The following is a 22,915-nucleotide window of genomic DNA, read 5'->3' on the forward strand; positions in this document are numbered from 1 at the left end:
TGGAGTAGCAATACTTATACCAGACTAAACAGACTAAAACAAAGGCCATAAAAAGAGATAAAGAAGGACCTAGTAAGTTCACTTCTGGGTATTTATCCAAAGAAATAAAAAACACTGCTTTGAAAAGACATATGCATTCCTATGTTTATTGCAGCATTATTTACAATAGCCAAGATATGAAAGCAATCTAAATGTTTATCAATAGATGAGTGCACAAAGAAATGGTGCATATATTTAATGAAATATGATTCAGCCAAAGAAAAAAGAAAAAAAAATCTTGCCATCTGAAACAACATGGATGGACTTAGAGCAGGGGTGGGCAAACTTTTTGACTCGAGGGCCACAATGGGTTCTAAAACTGGACTGGAGGGCCGGAACAAAAGCATGGATGGAGTGTTTGTGTGAACTAACATAAATTCAAAGTAAACATCATTACATAAAAGGGTATGGTCTTTTTTTCAATAGTTTTATTCATTTCAAACGGGCCGGATCCGGCCTGCGGGCCGTAGTTTGCCCACGGCTGACTTAGAGGGTACTGTTTTAAGTGAAATAAGTCAAACAGAGACAGACAAATGTCACATGATTTCACTTATGTATGAAATCTAAAAAAACAAACAAAAAACACAACAAAATAAATCAACAAACAAAACAGAAACAAATTCATAGACCTAGAGAACACTTTGATGGTTGCCAGATGGGAAGGGGTGTTAGGGGGGAATGAGTGAAGGGGGAAGGGATTATGAAGTAAAAATTGATTGTTACAAAATAGTCATGGGATATAAAATATAGCATAGGTAATACAGTCAGTAATATTGTAATAACTATGTATGGTGTCAGATGGATACTAGATTTATCTGGATGATCACTTCATAAATTATAGAAATGTCTAATCATTTTGTTGAACAATGAAGCTATTATAACACTGTATGTCAACTGTAATTAAAAAATTAAAACAAATATTTAAAAAATTTTCTGCACTGTGGTGACAAAACCCAGGTTTTCTGTAGTAAAAGACGGGAAAAGAAAACTGCCTTCTTTCTGAGATAGCAACTGGTAGAACAGGCAGAGGGACTATGAAGAATATACAGATTGATCATCTTCCTTTCCCTGCTGCTAGCTCTTGCAGACATGGTGAACGTTACTAAAACCCGCCGAACTTTCTGTAAGAAGTGTGGCAAGCATCAACCCCACACAGTAACACAGTACAAGAAGGGAAAGGATTCTCTGTATGCACAAGGAAAGCGGCGTTATGACAGGAAGCAAAGTGGGTATGGTGGGCAGACTAAGCCGATTTTCCGAAAAAAAAAAGGCTAAAACTACAGTGAAGATTGTGCTGAGGCTTGAATGCGTTGAGCCTAACTGCAGATCTAAGAGAATGCTGGCTATTAAGAGATGCAAGAATTTTGAATTGGGAGGAGATAAGAAGAGAAAGGGTCAAGTGATCCAGTTCTAAGCTTCATATTTTGTTTGATTATATGACAATAAAATCATGGTATGTTCACTTCAAAAAAAAAAGAATATACAGATTGGATGGGTATTTTTGAAATGATATGCTGCGGGTATGTGGCAGAGGTTGATGTGAAATCCTTTTTTTTATCTTCTATAAAATCTTTATTAAAATCTGCCTCTCTCCCAAATGTATTTGGTGTGAATATGTTTTCTCAGGGGAATACAAAAAGGTATTTAGTACTTAAAACTACTAGATTTGAGCCAATATAGACATGGGGCATACAAACATTTTCTTGGCGAGGATATGAAAGGCTCTGCTGTATATTTATTTTTAAACAATGAGGTGAGGAGATACACACTTGAATAATTTTCTGGAAGTGTAGACCAGGTACTCTGACCTGAATTCTGACTTATACTAATAAATCTGAGCGGGCTCTAGGTGTTTTTGAACGATGTTATGGATAATTACCAAGTATTTTGATGACTTATCCTTCAGTACTGTGTTTATAGTTTAATTTGGGTGTAGGGAACATGACAGTTACTCCCTTCATGGCTAGAAGGGAGCAGGATTAGTTCCCAATTACATATTTGAAAGTTTCTATTTCTCAAAATATTTTTGATACTTTTCTAGCATTAAAACATGCTACTTATGACATAAAAACTGAAATTCCAAAAACACAGTTGTAGGCACTCAACACAGACTTGCACATATATGAATTATAATCTCTATTACAAATATATACATATTTTTTCTATCTCCAAGTTACTGCTATAAAGATGGTATAGAATACGTTTATTTTTAAACTGATGTGGTATCTTGATAACTTAATGACTGTGTATAACTGTTTATGAAACAGAATAGTTCTAAACCTTTACAACAATGGTTTTAAATTCCTTGAATTAAAAACAAAACACAAAATGAGGGCTTATTTTTAAAATGTAGTACATCACAAGTAACAAAAAACATGTCCATTAGATTTTACCAATGACCATTAACGGTTCCTCGGCAGCTGTTTATAAAACATGAGAGCCCATTGCATGGTCTCAGGTTTTCAAAAAAATATATATTCTACTTACTATTAAGTGTTGGGGTATATGATGAGTTTAACTAGTTTCTGTTTTTTAAAATATATTTTTATTGATTTCAGAGAGAAGAAGGGAGAGGAAGAGAGATAAATATCAATGATGAGAGAGAATCATTGATCAACCGCCTCCTGCATGCTCCCTACTGGGGATCAAGCCTGCAACCTGGGCATATGCCCTGACCAGGAATCAAACCCATGACCTCCTGGTTCATGGGTCAAAGCTCAATCACTGAGCCATACAGGCTGGGCTAAATTAGTTTCTAGGAAGATTACTCAGAGTTCTTAACAAAAATAAACTGTGTTCGACCAAGGTTTAGAATGAAAGAAATCTTTTAATTTGTATATCACAGTGTTTGGTTGTATCTTTCTTTAAAATTTATACTAGAGGCCCAGTGCACAGATTTGTGCACTGATAGGGTCCCTCAGCCTGGCCTGCAGACATCCCTGGAGGGGTCCCGGATTGCAAGAGGGCCCAGGCCAGGCCTAGGGACTACCCTGGTGCACGATCAGGGCCAGGGAGGGACTGTGGGAGGGCTCCAGGGTGTGTCCAGCCTGTCTCGCCCAGTTTTGATTGGATGGACTCCAGCAGCAAGCTAACTTACCAGTCGGGGAGTCTGCCCCATGGTGGTCAGTGCGCGTTATAGCTACCGGTCGAATGATCGAACACTTAGGCTTTTACATATATAAATGCCCAAAACTGATACACTTTGGTACATAGGTAAATTAGGTAAGAGCAAGATTGGAGAGTCTACATAAGGAAGCACTATGCTTTTAGCACAAAGACGTGTGTGTGTGATTTAGTTTTGTTTAATTTAGATTTAATGTGACTAATGGTAATAGATGTGATTAAAATTGTACAAGTTAAAAGACTATCGGCTATCTTAGCCACTTAAAATTTAATTTACAACAAAAGGCATTTATTATAATTCCTTTAGGGTAGGTATGTTTGGATAAAATTTTTCACCATGATTAACCTATTATTTAGAAAACTGTGTTTTCTTCAACTAGAGTTGTTTAATTTCTTAAAGTTTAACTGTATCAATGTAGTAAATATGTGATACACTATGACCCTTTTTTTTCTTTTAAGAATCTGGCTCTCTTTGGAATGCTTCCCAGGACCTCTGGAAACCAGATTTTTTACATCTAGGAACTTATAGTCATTAAATAGTTGTAAATATAGAACATGTACCACAAAAGAGCTCATTGTCTTCATGTCATAAGTTATTTAATAGAGAGTTCCACTGATAATATAGTTACTGCTATATTTCAAAATGAGTTCTGAATATTTATTAATAGAAATTAGGCCCAATTGAATGACCCTTTTAATATTTTCAACTCAAATCTGTTTCTGACATTTTATCATACAGGCACCAGAGCCAAAGACACAAACCTGGTGACTTGTAACAGGTCTACTTTTAGCTATGATTCTCTTTCTTCTCCCGCCGCCACCCTCCCCCCCCCCCGCCCACTACCACAACTTATGCAGTTGAGTTTCCCACATTTGGGGAAATTGCAGGGGTCAGCACATCCAGAGTGCAATGCCTCACCCTAGAAAAACCACCTTCGTGATCATGATATCTCCCCTGCCAGGTGAATATTTCCCTTTCAATTGAGCATGTTGATTGAGGTCAATAACTTCTTGCTTTCCATCTGGAAATCAATCAACAAACAGTACCCTTATCTTCATTCTGGATTGGCATTCTGCCTTCAAACTTTTCTTTTTCCTAATTAGCAAAGTTTTCACGTAAGTATATGAACCCATGTCACTACTCCTGACAAAAGAGAACTGAATGAGGACTGGTTCATCAAACCCCAAAGTCAGATTGGTTTAGATTAAGATGGAATGTTTAGGCCTGGTCTAGGGTTTTCAAAAATTGGACTTCAGAATCAGACTGTGGTTAGTCAGGAGATCAGTAAAATGTCTTATTTGAAGCATTCCCTATAGTTAAACCTAGGCCTGCACTAATCTTGGTCTTGAAGGGGTTAGGTTGCTTGGTAATTACAGTGGGGCCTTGACTTACGAGTAACGAGTTTTTTGAGATGCCAGCTGTCTCTCGGCTGATTTTTTGCATTGAGTTGATAGAGTAATTTGTGTTAATGAGCTCCTTAATGAGCTCGGTCTCGGAACAAATTAAACTCATAAGTCAAGGCCCCAATGTATACTGCTTTTGTCAAAAGTAGGCCCAGGAATGTACAGGAATAATAGCATATTCTTGGAGTGGCTCTTGAATATATACCTATGTTTTGCTTTCTTCCTCCTATTTTGGGTAAACTGCCTCTCTCCTTCTGTGGTTCTAGTGAGATTTAAAATCAAAGGCCTTTCCTTTTCAGGTATAACACAGAATTCTACTTGTGCACATTTAAATAATCCTTGATACTTCTTTTGAATTGGAATTTAAGGAAATCTTTGTCCAATAATTAGTTGACCACTAAGCAAACCAAGTAGAGACTTGACAAAGAAAGCAGACCATAAAGAATTACTCCAGGAAATTCACTAAAAATAAAAAACAGCAACAAAAACAACAAATAGCAGCAAACCTCTGGGAAAAGGCAATCTAATTTCCAGAGTTGCCACAGTATTTTATTGAAAATATCTACTTTTCAATGAAAAAGTGAAAGTCATGCTAATAATCAGAGACTATAGCTTATACAAGGGGGAGGGGAAGCAGTCAGTAGAAATTGACCTTGAGGATGCTCAGATGTTGGGCTTATTAGACAAATCCTTTAAATCACATATTATAAACTAGGGGCCCAGTGCATGAATTCATGTACCTTGAAAGGAACTGTGGGCTGCGAGGCTGTGGTGGGCACAGTGGCGGACCTTGGCACATCCTCTGGGCCCCTGCCTGGCCACTCTCACCGCAGGCCTGGTCCCCTGTCTGCTGGCAGCCCTGCTCCTGCTGCTGCCACTCCTGCGCTAACAGCACCGACCCTGCATCTGCTGATGGCACACAGCAGTGGGTACTTGCGCATGGGAGCAAGAATTTTCAGTAACCACCAGAGGCTCACCCCAATGACAGCGACCGGTGCCCTGCCTTGGTCTGGCGCCCCCACTCATCTGCTCCACCATCCTGCAGTGGGCGACGCCTGCCATGTTCCGTGTGCGCCCCCTGGTGGTCAGCGCACATCATAGCGACCGGTTGTTCTGCCATTCAGTCTATTTGCATATTAGCCTTTCATTATACAGTATAGATTAAAGCAACTAACAGAACAATTTCTAAATAGTTATTTAACTATGCTGAAGATACAGAAGTCACTATAGATTTTATAAATTCTAGAATTTTATGAATGTAATCACAGAGTATGTTTTTTTTATTCAGCATAATTTTAAGATGAATCAATGTTATCACATGCATCAATAATGTATTTCTTTTTATTGCTGAATAATAGCTTATTATTTATAGATCAGACCTTCGGTAAATCCAGCTGGCTAAAAGCAGGTTGTTTTTGGCCAAATCTAGGACCATAGAATCTCTTAGGTATCGATTATGGTTGCTTTCATGATACAATAGCAGAGTTGAAAGCTGAAAATATGTATTACTTGTCTCTTTACAGAAAAAGTTTGTAGACCCATGGTATAGATATACCATGATTTTTTAAAATCCATTCACTTGTTGGAAATTTAAAAATTTGTTTCAGTTTTGGGGTTTAAAAAATAAAGTAGCTATGAACACTCACATACAACTCTTTGTATGCACATATACCTCTTTGCATATACATGCTCTTCTGTTTGTCTTGAAAAGATACCCTGGTAGTATGGTAAATGTACGTTCAACATATTAAAGCACAGCCAAGCCAAACTGGTTTGGCTCAGTGGATAGAGTGTCGGCCTGCGGACTGAAAGGTCCCAGGTTCTATTCCGGTCAAGGGCATGTACCTTGGTTGTGGGCACATCCCCAGTAGGAGGTGTGCAGGAGGCAGCTGGTCGATGTTTCTCTCTCATTGATGTTTCTAACTCTCTATCCCTCTCCCTTCCTCTCTGTAAAAAATCAATATATTAAAAAACAAAACAAAACACAGCCAAACTGTTTTCCAAGGTGGTTTTGTTATTTTACATTCCAACAAGCAATGTATAAAAGTTCCAGTTGCTGCACCACATCTCTGCCAACATTTGCTCATAGTACCTAGTACAGTAAGTTAGTATATAGATTTGTAGCCTAGGAACCATAGGCTATATCATCTAGGTTTGTGCAAATACATTCTATGATGTTCCCACAATAACAAAATTACCTAAGGTCACATTTCTCAGAATGTATCCCTGTCATTTGGTGACACAACTTTTTTTTTTTTCTTTAGTCAAGTATATTTTCATGTAATTTAAAAATATAAAACAGTTATTTGATAATTATCATTTCTGGTGCTCTTCCATTGTTTGTAAAGATCTAAACTTGCATCTGATATTGTTTTCACCATGAATGACTTCCTTCAAAATTTCTTGTAGTATGTCTCTGCTGGTAATGGGTTTCATTAACTTTAGAATGCTTGTGAAATATTTGTTATATTAAAAAATATATATTTGAGTTTAGAATTCTAGGTTGACAGTGTTTTCCTTTTAGTACTTTAAAGATACTGTTCTACTGTCTTTAGGCTTGTATTGTATTGTAAAGAAAAATCTGTTAATATATTTATCTTTGTTCTGTTAAATGTGGGTTTATATTGCTCATCAAATGTGAAAAGTTTGGGCCATTATTTCTTCAAATATTTTTCTATCCTATCTCCTCTCTCCCTTCTTTGAGGCTACAATTAAATTTGTATAAGGCTGCTTAAAGTTATCCCAGAACTCACTGATGCACTTTTAAATTTTTCAGACGTTTTTCTTTCTGTGTTTCAATTTGGATAGTTTCTATTATGATGTCTTGAATTAATCTTTTATTATACAATGTCTAATCTGCTGTTAATCTGATCAAGTATAATTTTATCTCAGACATTATGCTCTCCATCTCTAAAAAGAAGGAAAAGGAATGTTTATGTAAAAGAGATCTTAAATATATTATTATTACACTAAATTTATGCCAATAGAATGGTTATAAAATACCATTATTGCTCTTTATTTTCCTGACCAATAATAAATTTGAAAATCTCTTCATGCGTTTAGTTTGACTTTATGAAGTTGAGAGCAATTAAGTCAAACAACATGTTTTGGGAATACATATGTATGTATATAAAGCATGTGTAACATCCATATGTCAAAGAAAACATTTATGTGATAGAATTCTATTTTTGAAAGGCAGAAGTATGATAAAAGGATAGTAATTAGTTTGGATGAGGGTGAGAGACAGAATGAGGGAGGTATAAACAGTTGTGTACTTAATATTACAGTTTCTAATATTGAATGGTGGTTTTATGGGTGTTTATTCTATTATTAATGTTATTAAAAGAAAAGTAATCAAAAACAAAATATGTTCATTAATGGATTAGTGATGAAAGTATGTTAACCAGTTAATCTAATTTTATTCCCCTTATCAAACAACAATAAAGAGATATAACAAGCAATATGGAGAAGGAAGGAGAGAAAGGGAGAAGAAGAGAAGGAGGTGGAAAGACAGGAAAAGCAAATAAAGATTTAGATCTCTCACAAGAGAAAAATTGCAAAGTGAATTAAAAACACATGATGAAGAAATTGCTTCCATGAAACAAGATCACTGGGCAGAAACGCCCAAGAGCTTTCTTTGGGAGGAGATGGTGAGATAATAGAAAGAATGAAATGTGAGATGGCAAAGCTCAGGAACTATGAGAAAAAAAAATAGAAGAAATAGATAAAAGAAGAGATTCAAGGGAGAGTAGACAAGAGTGACTATTAACAACAAATATGCTATTATTAGTATTTTATTGTATCCATTTTCCATTTGCATTTCTTGCTCTTCCCCACCTTTGTATCTCCTTTTATATCTTGTAGTTGATTGTAAAAGAACTCTGTTGAAAACAGAGAAAAGTGTAAAACATGAAATGGTGATGAAAAAACTAAAGAAGGATCAGAGAGAAAAGGATAAATATGGAGAACATGCAAAGAGAAATTTTGCAATTCCCAATGGAGAAAAACAAATTAATGGATCAGGGCAAATATTTATAATTCACTTTCTGGAAATAAAAGGCCTTTGAATTTACATAAGTACATATCATATCCCAGGGGAAAGTGAGCCAGGAAAGACAACATAAAGCTATAATTAAATAAGCATGAAGATCTACAAAGATGGAGAAAGCAAACGTTAAGGAATGAAGCTAAATATAATTACCCCTAAAGGAGGAAAACATCAGGTTGTCCTCTGGCTTCTTTACAATGAAAGTTAATGCTTCTCCACAGAGAAAGTGAAGAAACTTAGGTAAAAAAGTCAAAGAAAGAAAGCATGATCATGGATTTTATACTTCCTCAAACTGACGTTCAGTATAAGGCAACACCACTTGATACATTAAACATCAGATTCTTAGGAAATGCTGTTCCCATGAGACTTCTTGAGGATTCTCATAAAGAACTTCAACTAGACAAATGGAAGTGAAAATGAATATAAAAGCACAGCTGGTGAGCACTGACTCTTTAAAGAGATCTACCTAAAACACTAAAATAAGAGTGGAAATTAAGATGACAGAACAAAGAGTGCTATATACTCTGATGGTATAGAAAAATTTACAACACAAATTAGGAATGGAAGGAGAAAAGAAGTTTGAGTAAATTATTTCTCCTAATTAAAAAAGAAAATGTAGTAGAGAGTGTCAAAGTAACAAATTAATTAATAAGTATCAAATCTATTTAAGACCACAAATTTAAATACTAAGATCAGATGGTGGAGGAGAGAGAACGAAAGAAAAAGAAAGGAATTGAATACAGTAGAGAAATCAATAGGAACTATATAAGCAAATGAATAAATAATGACAGACTACAATTAAGCATATTGTCATATTGACAAGAACTAAACTTACTTATTTTAAAAAAGGTTTTCAGATCACATATAAAAACCCAATTTTATGTTGTATACAAGCACCACACCTAAAACAAATGAGTCATAAAGTCTAAAAAGGAAAAAACTGGCCCTGACCAGTTTGGCTCAGTGGATAGAGCATCAGCTTGTGGACTGAAGGGTCCCAGGTTCAATTCAGGTCAAGGGCATGTACCTTGGTTGTGGGCACATCCCCAGTAGGGGATGTGCAGGAGGCAGCTGATCAATGTTTCTCTCTCATCAATGTTTCTAACTCTCTATTCCTCTCTCTTCCTCTCTGTAAAAAATCAATAAAATATATTTTTTTAAAAAGAAAAAAACCGATAAACATATACCAGTCCAGTGAAAACGAAAGCAGGGGTTGTAATGTTACTATCCAGCAGATTAAACTCAGACCTCAAAGTATTAAAGAAGGGTACTTTTAGTGTTAAAATGTATATTCATTATATATATATATATATATATATATATATATATATATATATATATATATATATATATTAGTTATAGATATCTGTGCATTGAATAATATAGCATCAATATGAACCCTGGCCGGTGTGCCTCAGTTGTTAGAGTGTTGGCTCTGTTACTGAAGAGTCACATATTTGATTCCAGGTCAAGGGCACATACCTGGCTTGCAGGTTTGATCCCCAGAGTGTGTGTATCTTTCACATTGATGTTTCTTTCTCTCTCTCTTCTTCCTCCCTTCCTCCCTCCTTTCCAATCTCTGAAGATCAATGAAGAAAATATCCTCAGATATTTTCAAAAGAGAACAAAAAAAAAGGAAATGATTTACATCTAAGTAACTACATATTCACATACTCATACCTGGACACACACACCATTACTACAGAACATACTCTATTTCCACATGCTTCTGTAATAGTAAAAGAAAATTAACCATATGCCAGGTCATAAGAAAAACCTAAATAAATTCTAAAAATTGGAAATAACACATAACAACATTCTGTGATCCCACTGCAATACAACAAAAAATTATAAAAACTGAGAAAAAATTTTTAAAGAAGAGGAGAAAGCAATCAAGAAAGAAAATATAAAACTTTATCGTAAAACTCTTGGGTCAACAGAATAGCCAAACATAAATTTATAAATACATAAAAAATGATAATAAAAATACTAAATGTTAGGACTATTGAGTACAGTGAAAAGCTCATGCTTTATTAGTTTTATGCTCAGGGTGGCTAAGGGACACTAATGCATTTTATACTTTGTGAACTTTGAATCAAGTGAATGGATTATGTATTCAGCAATTAAATTTCAAATGTGTGTTCTTTAAAAATATGAATATTTTTATACATCTAGAATAAAGTTTTCCATAAATATTTTTGCTGATCAACATTCATGAGGGATTATATCTATTTGTGCAGCTCTTGATTGGTTCAGTTGACTTAGACATGCTCCTTTCTAGAGCCTAATTTGTAGCCCTCAATTTGCACATGAGAAAATGAAGTAGTGAGAAAATAACCAAGCTGACAATAGTGATGCCCACTGGCACCCAGGGAGAATAAGGAAGTTCTCAATCCAATTTAAGTCCTTGTCATGGAACAAGAAGGAATTTAAGAGCATGGCAGAAAGATTTAGCAAAGCACAGCAAATTTATTAAAGCAACTAGAGGCCCGGTGCACGACATTCGTGCACTCTGGGGCAGGAGGGGGGTGGGGGGGACTCGGGTTCCCTCAGCCCAGCCTGTACCCTCTCATAGTCCACCCTCTCGGGGGATGTCTGACTGATGGCTTAGGCACCCCCCGCCCCTCCCCCCGCCCACCGGAGCAGGCCTAAGCCGGCAGTTGGACATCCTTAGCGCTGCTGCAGAGGCGGGAGAGGCTCCTGCCACCACCATTGTGCTTGCCAGCCATGAGCCCAGCTTCTGGATGAGCAGCACTCCCCCTGTGGGAGCGCACTGAACACCAGGGGGCAGCTCCTGCATTGAGTGTCTGCCCTCTGGTGGTCAGTGCGCATCATAGCGACCAGTTGTTCTACAGTTCAGTCAATTTGCATATTAGCCTTTTATTATATAGGATAGTATGCACTGGAGAAACAGGAATAGGTGTCCTTGGAGAAAGAGATGCACCGATGTGGTAATGGGGTTTGAGGGAAAGGTTATTATTAAACACTAGAGGTCTGGTGCACGACATTCATGCACTGGAGGGGGGGGAGTCCCTCAGCCTGGCCTGTGCCCTCTTGGGAGGCAGTCAGACATCCCCTGAGGGGTCCTTAGCACTGCTGTGAGCCAGCTTCTGGCTGAGCAACACTTCTGCGGTGAGGGTTTGCCCCCTGGTGGTCAGTGCGCATCATAGTGACTGGTCGTTCCACTGTTTGGTTGATCTGCATATTAGGATTTTATTATATAGGATGGGCAGGGGTGGGTAGGATGGTCCTTTGCTTCTGTGGCTGCCTATTTGGCTCATCCTTGTCTTTCCTCTCCAGATATTTTTTTTTAGTCCTCCCAATTACAGGAAATCGGGGAGGGGAAAGTGAAGGTAGAATCTGTGATGTTCCAGTCAAGACAGAGAAGAGGAGGGATAGAGTTTGAGGCGTTTGTTCCCTATTTTAACTTTCCTGCCTCAGCAGAATGTAAGTCTTCTATTACAGTTCCTTTGTCACTTACCATATTGACTCTGCCACTTAGTCCATGAACCCTGGGTAAGTTTCCTAGCTGTCATATTCAGTTCAGGCTGCTACAAAAAAACAATCATAGACCAGGTGGCATATAAACAACAGAAATTTATATCTCAGAGTTCTAGAGGTTGGAAGTCTGAGACCATGGTGCCAGAAAGAATGAATTCTAGTGAAGGCTCTCTTCCGGGTTGGGTTGCAGCCTTCTTCATGTATCTTCACATGGCTGAGAGCAGTAAGAGGAAGTAAGTTTTCTTGTGATTTTTATAAGGGCACTAATCCCATTCATGAGGGCTCCACCCTCAGAACTCTTGTAAATCTCATTACTTCCTAAAGGTTCACCTCCTAATACTTGGGGAATAGGATTTTAATATATGAATTTTGTGGTTCACAAACATTCAGTCCATAATACTAGTGTTTTCCTTAAAAAATACATTGTTGTTGCTATTTTTAAGTTAGGATAATGAGGTTTTTTCTTAAGGCTTTTTAAAAGATTAAAGTATATGATAGGTATCAATAGTTGATAGTATATAATCATTAAATAGTGGATCTTACCTGTTAATGCATATAAAGAGGAGTCCGCTTTTGTAGTGGGACATTAGGTTTTGGAAAGATCCATTTGAGAAATACTTATTAGACACCTACTATGTAGTAAGCCCTATTCTAGGGCCTGAGGATACAACTATGAGTAAAATAGACAAAAACTCACGGAATCTAATTCCTTGATAAAAGTGGAATCAATCAGCTTGCCATTCTTGAAATTTTACAGTGCTAGACAATAGGGCATGAAGAAGAGCCCCTCCCCCGAAATGTCCCCAGCCATCTCTGTCATTCTGAGAGAGAAAGAAAGGGCACTGGTTCAGACTCCAGTGACTACTTCTGACCTTCAGAAAACTGGAGTGTCATTAGTCATAGTACTTTCTGGACAAGCTGACATTGAATCTGCTTATCCTAAAAGCCAGTTCAAGATATGTAACATTAATTTCCCAAGGATGCATATCCAGAACAAATGTCTTCACCATAAAGTAAATTTCGCTTCAACAGTAACAAGTAGACATATAATTAAAGCATGTAATTTCTGGCCATTCAGTGGCTATCAAAAGAAACCTAGTTACTTGAAACAAACTAGAGATCCATTAGATTAGTCAATTGCAGGGTGCAAAGTACATTCTGTCATACAGGAAAACATGATTGTATAGCTTTCCCAGCATGTTTTAGCATGTGCAATTTAAAGTACCCTTAAGCTGAACCAAAGACAACAAATTGTGCCTTAGTCAATACTTCTTTCTTGAGACTCCTTGACATTCGTTTGTTTTATTTAATTGACAAGGATAAATTAAGTTGGGAAAGAAGTTGTATTTCTCTATTCAGGGAGCATCCGGATGAGGTCAGAAAGAAAGAAAGCACCCAACTGTGTAGCAAGTGTGCATTCTCAACCTGTGCAGTAAAGGAAGAATTTCTGAAACACAATTCTGACATTGTCTCCGGTTATTATGCGTAAAAATTATTCAATTTATGTTCCACTTAATATATAATTTCAGGGATTATCAGATAAGGAGTTACTTAAGCGTCCCAGGGCACTTCTGTAGAAGTCATTCAGGAGGAGCAGAAAGGCAAATTTGATGAGAAACCTTATTCCTAAACCCTAAGCCCAACAATGTAAACTCAACACTTTTCGAAGAGGATTTTTTTTTTTAAAGAAGTGGGAAATAAAAATCTGGCATAGAAATAAATGATTAGTCATAGCCATTTCCAATGGTTGTTCTGCCAGCCCTTTTTCCTTAAGTAAATTACTCTGAGTTCTCTGTAAACAATTACAAAGATGCTTATCTTTGGTCAGAGTTTCCCTTTACTGATTCAAATTTTGTCATTGAAATGACCTCGTCCACACAGAAACCAGTGGTCTACTATTGTGAAGATGAGCTGTCTTTACATTGCTCTAAGCTTTCCTTAGGACTCTGGATACATAATAAGGTGTTATTTTCATTAAGTAAAGCTTTCCTCCTCCCTGTTCATTTCAGGTTTACACAATGTCTCTGGGTAACATATTAGGTTGGTTTAACCAAATAAAATCTATTACTGGCCCACTAAATGAACTAGAAAATTTTTCTTAGTACTAAGCCGAAATTTACTCTTAAAATTGAAGGGCATCAGAAGACTAAATGATTTTTCATGTTTGAAGGTTAAGCAAAAACATTAAGCAAGAAAACTTTGAGTGTAAAGCAAAAAGGGGGTGAGGAGTTGGGCAACATTTTGGATAAAACAAGAGGTAATTAGTTCAGTAATTTTAAATTCATTTGATCAACATATCCTACAGCATGCTACTTTACTGAATAAGTTAACAAGATCTTTCAGGCTTTTGCTTATAATAAAAACTAGATGACAGAGACAAAATATATTTTATATTTTCATAACCAGTTTCAAAAGTAATTATTAACAGAACCCGGATTGACTCAGTGGATAGAGCCTGCAGACTGAAGGGTCCTGGGTTCTGGTCATGGGGATGTACCTGGGTTGCAGGCTCCTCCCTGGCCCAGGCCCTAGTCTGGGCTCATGCAGGAGGTAACCAATGGGTGTGTTTCTCTCTGTCTTTCCTCTCTCTTCCACACTCTCTAAAAATCAATGGAAAAATATCCTCGAACAGGAAGATAATACTACATATATTTATTTCTCTAAATATTGGTTTTTACTTTTTAAAGCTCTCTTATACCAGCACAAATAAATGGGTGTAAGAATTATTTCATATATGAAATAACAACATTCTATTTTAATAAAAAGTTAAAAAAATAAGCTAAAAGCTCTGCACATTTAGCAGTTTATAAAACCTTATTTGTAAGGTCAGACAGTAATTGAATCTAAGTAGTATTTTAATAATCATGAAGATTTGAACATAAATAGCTTAAAATAGGATATAAAAATTGCTAGACTAATCTCTTTTCCATTTTCCTCACAATACAAAAGTGTCTTGCAGAGAAAAAAAAAATAAACCTCCTTTATTATGCACACAGCACAAATTTTTGATATGTTGCCTAGTACTTGCTACTAACAATTTTTTCCAGGAAATTAAATTTGTACCTCTTATATTAATAGTTTTTTAAAATCTTTGAGTTGAAGGATAGGTAAATATTTTTATTTTAATCTGAGGGATTTTGAATGATGACAATCAAAAACATCTCACTTAAGTAGTGTTATTTAATACATTGTTTGTTTAGCATATGTTTACCAGTGCTTGTTCTAAAAATGACCACACCAAGACCTTATCTTTTTGCTAAAAAGTTTTGTAAATCTGAGCTTGGAGCAGCTTTAGATTGCATCAAATTTACAGTGACTTGGAGCCTGGGTGCAGACAGTCTTAGGACATGAAGACAGTCGGATCCATGAAGTTAATGACCTTCTATAATGCACAAGGCCAACCTATGCTTTTAAGACATATATTCCATTACTTTGATGCTTTGATACTATACTATCAATGCTTTTTCAGTCAACATAAAAGTCATTTCAATACCGAACATTTCCATGGTATGTACTAGACTCACCTTAATGAGATATGTACCAAGACCTATTCTTCAGGGAGAACCTTTAGAATTGTAACCAACATATTCACCATATTCTGCTGAAAACCACTTAAAGAAATTAATATTTAAGAAAAACTGTCAGTTTTAAAAATACGAACATGACCATTTTTCTTCTATTAGACAATGAAAACATTCTGAGTACTCTTGGGGACTTTTAATATTTTATTTTTTAAATTAAAATATATGCTTGGAAAATGGGATGATTTAAAACAAGCACACTTGAGTTAAATTGTGCATTGTGAGTGGTTAAGAAATGTGGAGAATGCAAACAGTTTTGGAAAGGAGAACTGTTAAAGTGTTATACCTCATAACAAGAAATATTATAAAAAGTATGTAACAAAATGGGAAATATTTGTGATATATGATTCAGTGACAAGATATATATTATACAATCTCAAGTTCTAAAAACTGGGGGAAAATAAACCAGAATATTAACAATCATTATCTCTCAGTAATGGAATGAAGAGTTATTTTTATTTTCTCATTTATACTACACCTCATTTCCATTACTGTGAATGGTTAAAAATATGGGCTTAGAGTTATGTCTTAGTTCTGTCACTTACTTGGCTGAGTTAAATAACCTCTTTAATCCTCTTTTTTTTGCATATAAAATAGAGAAAGTAATATCTACTTTACAGAGTTGTGATGTCTCAATGAGATATACATAGAAGTGCTTAGTACTGTGCTTTGCACATAGTACTAGTGTGTAATAAATGCTAATTTAGTATTATTATGTATTTTACTAAAACATATTATTACATCTGCAAAATATTTTACCATTTTTAAAGCATTCCAATTACAAAGAATATATATTTTTTTTAATATTTTTTATTGATTAAGATATTACATATGTGTACCCTCTACCCCCCCCCCCCGCTCATCCCCTCACCCCCCCGTTGTCCGTGTCCATTGGTTAGGCCTATATGCTTGCATATAAGTCCTTTGGTTGATCTTTCCCCCTTGCCCCCACCCTCCCCTACCTTCCCTCCAAGTCCCGACAGTCCAATCAATGCCTCTCCGTCTCTGGATCAGTCCTTGTTCATCAGTTTATGTTGTTCATTATATTCCACAAATGAGTGAGATCCTGTGGTATTTATCCGCTCTCCAGTTCCATCCATGCTGTGGCAAATGGTAAGAGTTCCTTTTTCTTCTTCCTCTTCTTAAAGAATACCTTTCAGCATTTCATATAATGCTGGTTTGGTGGTGATGAACTCCTTTAGCTTTTTCTTATCCGTGAAGCTCTTTATCTGACCTTCCATTTTGAATGATAGCTTTGCTGGATAAAGTAATCTTGGTTGCAGGTTCTTGCTATTCATCTCTTTGAATATTTCTTGCCACTCTCTTCTGGCCTGCATGGTTTCTGTTGAGAAATCAGCTGACAGTCGAATGGGTACTCCCTTGTAGGTAACTGACTGTCTTTCTCTTGCTGCTTTTAAGATTCTCTCTTTATCTTTTGCTCTTGGCATTTTAATTATGATGTGTCTTGGTGTGGTCCTCTTTGGATTCCTTTTGTTTGGGGTTCTCTGCGCTTCCTGGACTTGTAAGTCCATTTCTTTCACCAGGTAGGGGAAGTTTTCTGTCATTATTTCCTCAAAAAGGTTTTCAATATCTTGCCCTCTCTCTCCTTCTGGTACCCCTATAATTCTGATGTTGGTATGCTTGAAGTTGTCCCAGAGGCTCCTTACACTATCTTCATATTTTTTGAATCTCTTTTCTTTTTTCTTTTTCGGTTGGGTATTTTCTGTTTCTTTGTATTTCAAATCTTTGACTTGATTCTTGGGATCCTCTTGTCTGCTGTTGGATCTCTGTAAATTATTCTTTATTTCAGTCAGTGTATGCTTAATTTCTAGTTGGTCCTTTTTCATGTCCTCCATGGTCTCACTATACTCCTTGAGGGATTCATTAAATTTATCGGCGGTTTCCATAAAGTTCTTGAAAAACCTTATAAACGTGGCCTTGAACTCTATATCCAGTCGTTTGCTTTCCTCCATTTCTGCCATTTGTGACCTGTTTCTTTGTCTCCGCATTTTGGCTGCTTCCCTGTGTTGATAGAGTGGCCCTGCGCGCCAGGTGTCCTGTAGGGCCCAGTGGCTCAGCCTCCCCAGTTACCTGGGGTAGACACTCTTGGTGCACTCTTGGTGCCTTGGTTGTTGTAGGATCACTGGGAGGAATTGACCTCCAGGCCAATTGGCTGTGGGAATCAGCTGTGTCTGAAGTGGGAGAATGGTCCCCCTCTGACCACTGGGTGCAGTGGCTCCTGGATCTAAGGAGGTGCTAATTCAGCCCCTGCCTGAGGCCACACAGCAGGAGCCACGAAGAGGCTCAGCTGTGAAGCAATGCAAGCCGCTGCGGGGCCTTGGGCCTTCTCTTGGAAGTTCCGGGTCTGCCTGGCTGGGCTGTAGTTAGGTACATTCACATGCAAAAGCCTCTGCCGCAGCCTGGGTGGGGCGGGGTCTCAGGGAGTCAAAGGGCGGTGAAAGCAGCTATGGTGATTCTCCGCACCTGGAGCCGCGCGTCTCAGTGTCCCGGTAACGGCTGCAAGCACCTCTGAGGGAAAGCCGCCCTCAAGTTCGCCCGCTGCCGCCTGACAGACCAGCCTCTCCCCGTATGAGCCCTGGGTCCCCAGAGACCCGCTGGAACCGGAGTTCAGAGCAGTCGGGAGCTTGTGATTCAAAAAGACAGCTGCGTCCTCAGGCGCCACCCGCTTTCCGCACACACGAGCCGCCGCCGTACCTCTGCACTTCACCGCCGTACCTCTGCACTTCACCTCCGCACCTCTGCACCTCACCTCCGCAGCTCCCCTGGCTCTCAGCGTGCCCCTCTTTTCTTCTAGTTGTAGAAATTACACTCAGCCAGCCTTCCTGCTGTTCTGGACGATGTTTGCTCCGACCCTTGCGGTATTCTTCAATTGTTGTGTGAGGCGACAATTTCCCGGTGTTTATCTATGCCGCCATCTTAGTTTCTCCACCTACAGAGAATATTTTTAATCTAGGTGATATCCAAAGAATAAAAACCACCATTTTAATTTAGGAAAATTAGATGTATTTTTGAATTATTCCAAACCAATTTGTAAACCTATTATATTGATATTTATACTATTTTAGAAGCATGTATATTTGAAAATATTATACAAAGTTAAAATTACTATATAAAATTTCTAATTTGTCATATATTACAATGCCAACTGCATAGATTTAAAAGTAGTTGGTATAAAAATCTTTTAAAATTTCTAAAGCTTTAGAAAATCTCTATATAGATGTGAAAATAATAATCTATAAAATTATAGATTATTTATATAATCTATATAATTTATATGCTATATAAATTATAAATAATTCATGAAACTAATCATGAATTATTTATGGCCTTCCTGAATACTTCTCAGATTAATAAAATGAAGTATATGTCTGGTAATCTAGCTGAATGGTCAGAGTTTTAGTTTCTGTGTGAGTTGATAATTTGAAATGAGAAGATTAAGGGACTGAACTATAACTTTCAAACTCTGTAACCAGAATATTTAGAAAGCTTATTATTTTTATAGTAGACTTAGCTATTTGGCCACCGAGAGATTGGCCCATATGTAGCTGAGCAATAAGACATAAATTGTAAGTTCTCTGCTTTTTGTTGATGTTTGAATGGGGCCTCACAGAATTTGAACCAAAAATGACCGTATAGTCAGCATCCAACTAGCCATCTATCACTCCTACTTCCATCATTAATCCATCTATTCATTCTTTCTTAAAATGTTAGTTGAACCCTTTTAATGTGACATGCATTTTGCTCATGTGACTTGCCTCTTTAAAATACAAGGGTGAACAAAAAACACAAGGTCCCTGACCTCGGGGTACTTGCCATCTCTGGAAGGAACCATACAATAAACAAATGGAGAAAATGAAAAATAAAAGAAATTAACAACATGATGTGAAAAAAGAAAAACCATTTGTTGAGTGGGGAAAAGGATGGAAGATACTTCAGATAGGGTAGTCTGGGAATCTTCTCAGAGTAGTGACCTGAGGGAGGAGAAAGAGTCAACCAGAAAGAGCTGGGGGAAAAGCCTTCCAGAGAGGGAAAACCACAAGGACTTGGAGAACAATCATGATATAATATTAAGTGAAACAGGAATGCTAAACTGAGTGAATCAAACAATGGGACATAGTCAAAAGTGATATATTGAAATGATATGCATCAACATGGATAAACTTCAAAAACACAGAGAAAGCAAGATATACAACAATCCTTCTCATTATACAATTTATGGAACTTTATAAAGCACAAAAGATTGTATTATTTTTTATGTATATACTAGAGTCCCAGTGCACAAAATTCATGCACTCGGGGTTGGGGTCCCTCAACCCACCCTCTCATAGTCTGGGAGCCCTCGGGGGATGTCTGAACGATGGCTTAGGCTTGCTCCCTGCAGTTGGATATCCTTAGTGCTGCCACAGAGGCAGGAGAGGTTCCCGATACTGCCGCTGCGCTCACCAGCCTTCAGCCTGGCTTCTGGCTGAGCAGCGCTCCCTCTGAGGGAGTGCACTGATCACCAGGGGGCAGCTTCTGCTTTGAGTGTCTGCCCCGTGGTGGTCAGTGCATGTCATAGCGACCGGTCATTCCACTGTTCAGTCAATTTGCATATTAGTCTTTTATTATATAGGGTATATACACTGAGTGGCCAGATTATTATGACCACCTGATGTTTATAGGCAAATTAGCTATAATTTCATGCTGAAGTTGCTAGAGGGCCAGACCATTATAAATAGGGAAGCAGGTTGTTTACCACGATGGTAGAGGTGATTTTTTTCTGAAGATAGGGATAAACAATGCGATTTAACAGCCTTTGAATGTGGGATATATATTATGAGTGGCCAGATTATTATGACCACCCCATGAGTACTTCGTTGGGCCACCTTTTGCCTTCAACACTGCAGCGATTCTTCTTGGCATTGAGTCCACAAGATGTTGAAAGGTGATGTGAAGAATCTGACACCATGCCTGATGAATAGCACTGTACAGTTCTGTGAGATTTGATGGTTGTGGAACCAGCTGCCTGATGGCTCTTTTAACTTCGTCCCACAAATGCTCAATTGGATTGAGATCTGGTGATTGTAGGGGCCACCTAAGCAAGGTAAAGTCTCCCTCATGTTCTTGAAACCATTCCTGCACAATACGAGCACCGTGGCATGGGGCATTGTCTTGTTGGAAGAAGCCATCTCCATTGGGATACGCCATCAACGTGATAGGATGAACCTGATCAGCAACGATACTTAGGTATGTTGTGCTATTCAGACATTGTTCCACACGAATTAAAAAGGCCCAAATCATGCCAGGAAAACATGCCCCAAACCATAACACTGCCCCCACCAGCTTGAAGGGTTGTACTCATGCAGGTGGGGTGCATGCTTTCATGCTGTTTCTGCCAAATTCTCACTCTGCCATCTGCATGATTCAAATGGAAACGTGATTCATCGGACCACATGACTTTTTTTCCAATGCTTGACTGTCCAATTCTTGTGTTCCTGTGTGAATTGGAGACGTTTTATCTTGGTAACTGCAGATAGCAAAGGTGTTCGAATAGGCCTTCGGCTTCCATATCCCATACAATGCAGTGTACGGCTAATTTGCCTACAAAGGTCAGATGGTCATAATAATCTGGCCACTCAGTGTGTGTATATATATATATATATATATATATATATATATATATATATATATATATGTATAATAAAGCATAAATACATATATAATAATGACATATACCAATTTCAGGATTTTGCTTACTTTTGGGGAGATAAAGGGAAGAAATGAAGAGTAGGACTAATTCATGTTATTGCATTTACTAATAGTTCATTTCTTTTTATTGCTGAATAGTATTCCAATCTCTGGTTATATCACAATTTGCTTATTCATTTAGCTGTTGATGGAAATGTGGACTGACTTTTGGCAATTACAATAAAGCTTTTAGAAACATTTATGTGCTAGTCTTTTGTGTGGACATATTTTATTTTTTTGGGGGGGGGGGAATACAATCTATTTTTAAATGTCCAAAGTAGAAGATCTTCTATTTCCCTTGAGATTATTCTGTGGTAATTGAGTTCCCAGAATGAAAATGCTTTCCATTAAATTAAAGTTAAATTTCCATTTCCTCAAATTGTTTCATTTAATTAAAATCATTCTTTCACCATTCATTTTTGTACTTGACAAATCTGTTGGCTATCATGATGTCTTTAGTCACCACTTTGTTAAAAAAATTAATATTCAGGATTTTTAATTTTTTTGTTGGATGAGTTAGTCCTTTCCGTTTTTTAATCTCATGGTTATTGATTCTCTGATATTTACTTTATTCTAGTCCTAGGTGACATGTAAATTGCAATTTTCACAAAAATGTAAAAACTGAGTAAAGAGAGCAGTTTTAATGCTTGTTTTTAACTCTACTCTTAATTCTATTTTATTCAAGTCTATTCAAAACAAGCATTACCAATTGGTTTCAAGGTGACTGACATTGGCAGTACCAAGACAGAATGATGGAATGGTAAAAGCAAGAGCTTTGACTTGGACAGATCTGGTATTGAACTCTGAATCAATCATTTCTAGTCTTTGAGGTCTTAGGCAAGGCTAATGTGTCTAGCCTTATTTTTTTTCCATCATCTGAAAATGGAGAAAAGAACAGTATCTCTTTTACCCAGTTTTTGTGAGTGTTAATGTAATAATGTTGGTGGGATGTTCAATATTTCTTCTTATATCCTGCAAACCCATTCCCACCCCAAAATAAATAGTCCATCATCATGTTTATGAAGTAGTTCAAACTAATCAGGGCCTTCAATGGAATTTCTGTCCAGTTTACCATGCTCAAAACACCCTTTGGCTGGATGTATAGGAAGGCAAGGCTCTTACACTCATGGATCCCTAAATACTGAGGTAGCTTTAGATACAGTCATGTTACTGATCCTTTTCAGTTTTCATTGACATTACATTCCCCTTCCATTTACATTAATTTTTTGTTTGTTTTCAGTTTCTTAAAAGAACTTTGACAGTAATAAAAGAACATTTTTTTAAAAGCCAGACATTCATTGATGAGCATTAACTTATTTATACAGCTGGAAGCTATTAGGATTTTAGGGAGTCAGTAAATAAATCCCCTCTTTCCCAACCAAGTGTGGAGCACATTTAGAATTAAGTGCAGGAGTCAGAAGCATGTACTCAAAACATCACTTGTTTTGTTACATTGACAAAGCTGATTATA

General features: G+C 37.2%; 2 pseudogenes; one reads left to right on the forward strand and one right to left on the reverse strand.

Moving 5' to 3' along the window:
• Positions 1 to 1,098: 1,098 nt before the first annotated feature.
• LOC132219982 (large ribosomal subunit protein eL42-like) lies at positions 1,099 to 1,512 on the forward strand (annotated as a pseudogene).
• Positions 1,513 to 3,996: 2,484 nt separating this feature from the next.
• LOC132220206 (U1 spliceosomal RNA) lies at positions 3,997 to 4,132 on the reverse strand (annotated as a pseudogene).
• Between the last annotated feature and the right edge of the window lie 18,783 nt (positions 4,133 to 22,915).

Source organism: Myotis daubentonii, chromosome 17, assembly GCF_963259705.1.
Source record: "Myotis daubentonii chromosome 17, mMyoDau2.1, whole genome shotgun sequence".
Lineage (NCBI taxonomy): Eukaryota > Metazoa > Chordata > Mammalia > Chiroptera > Vespertilionidae > Myotis > Myotis daubentonii.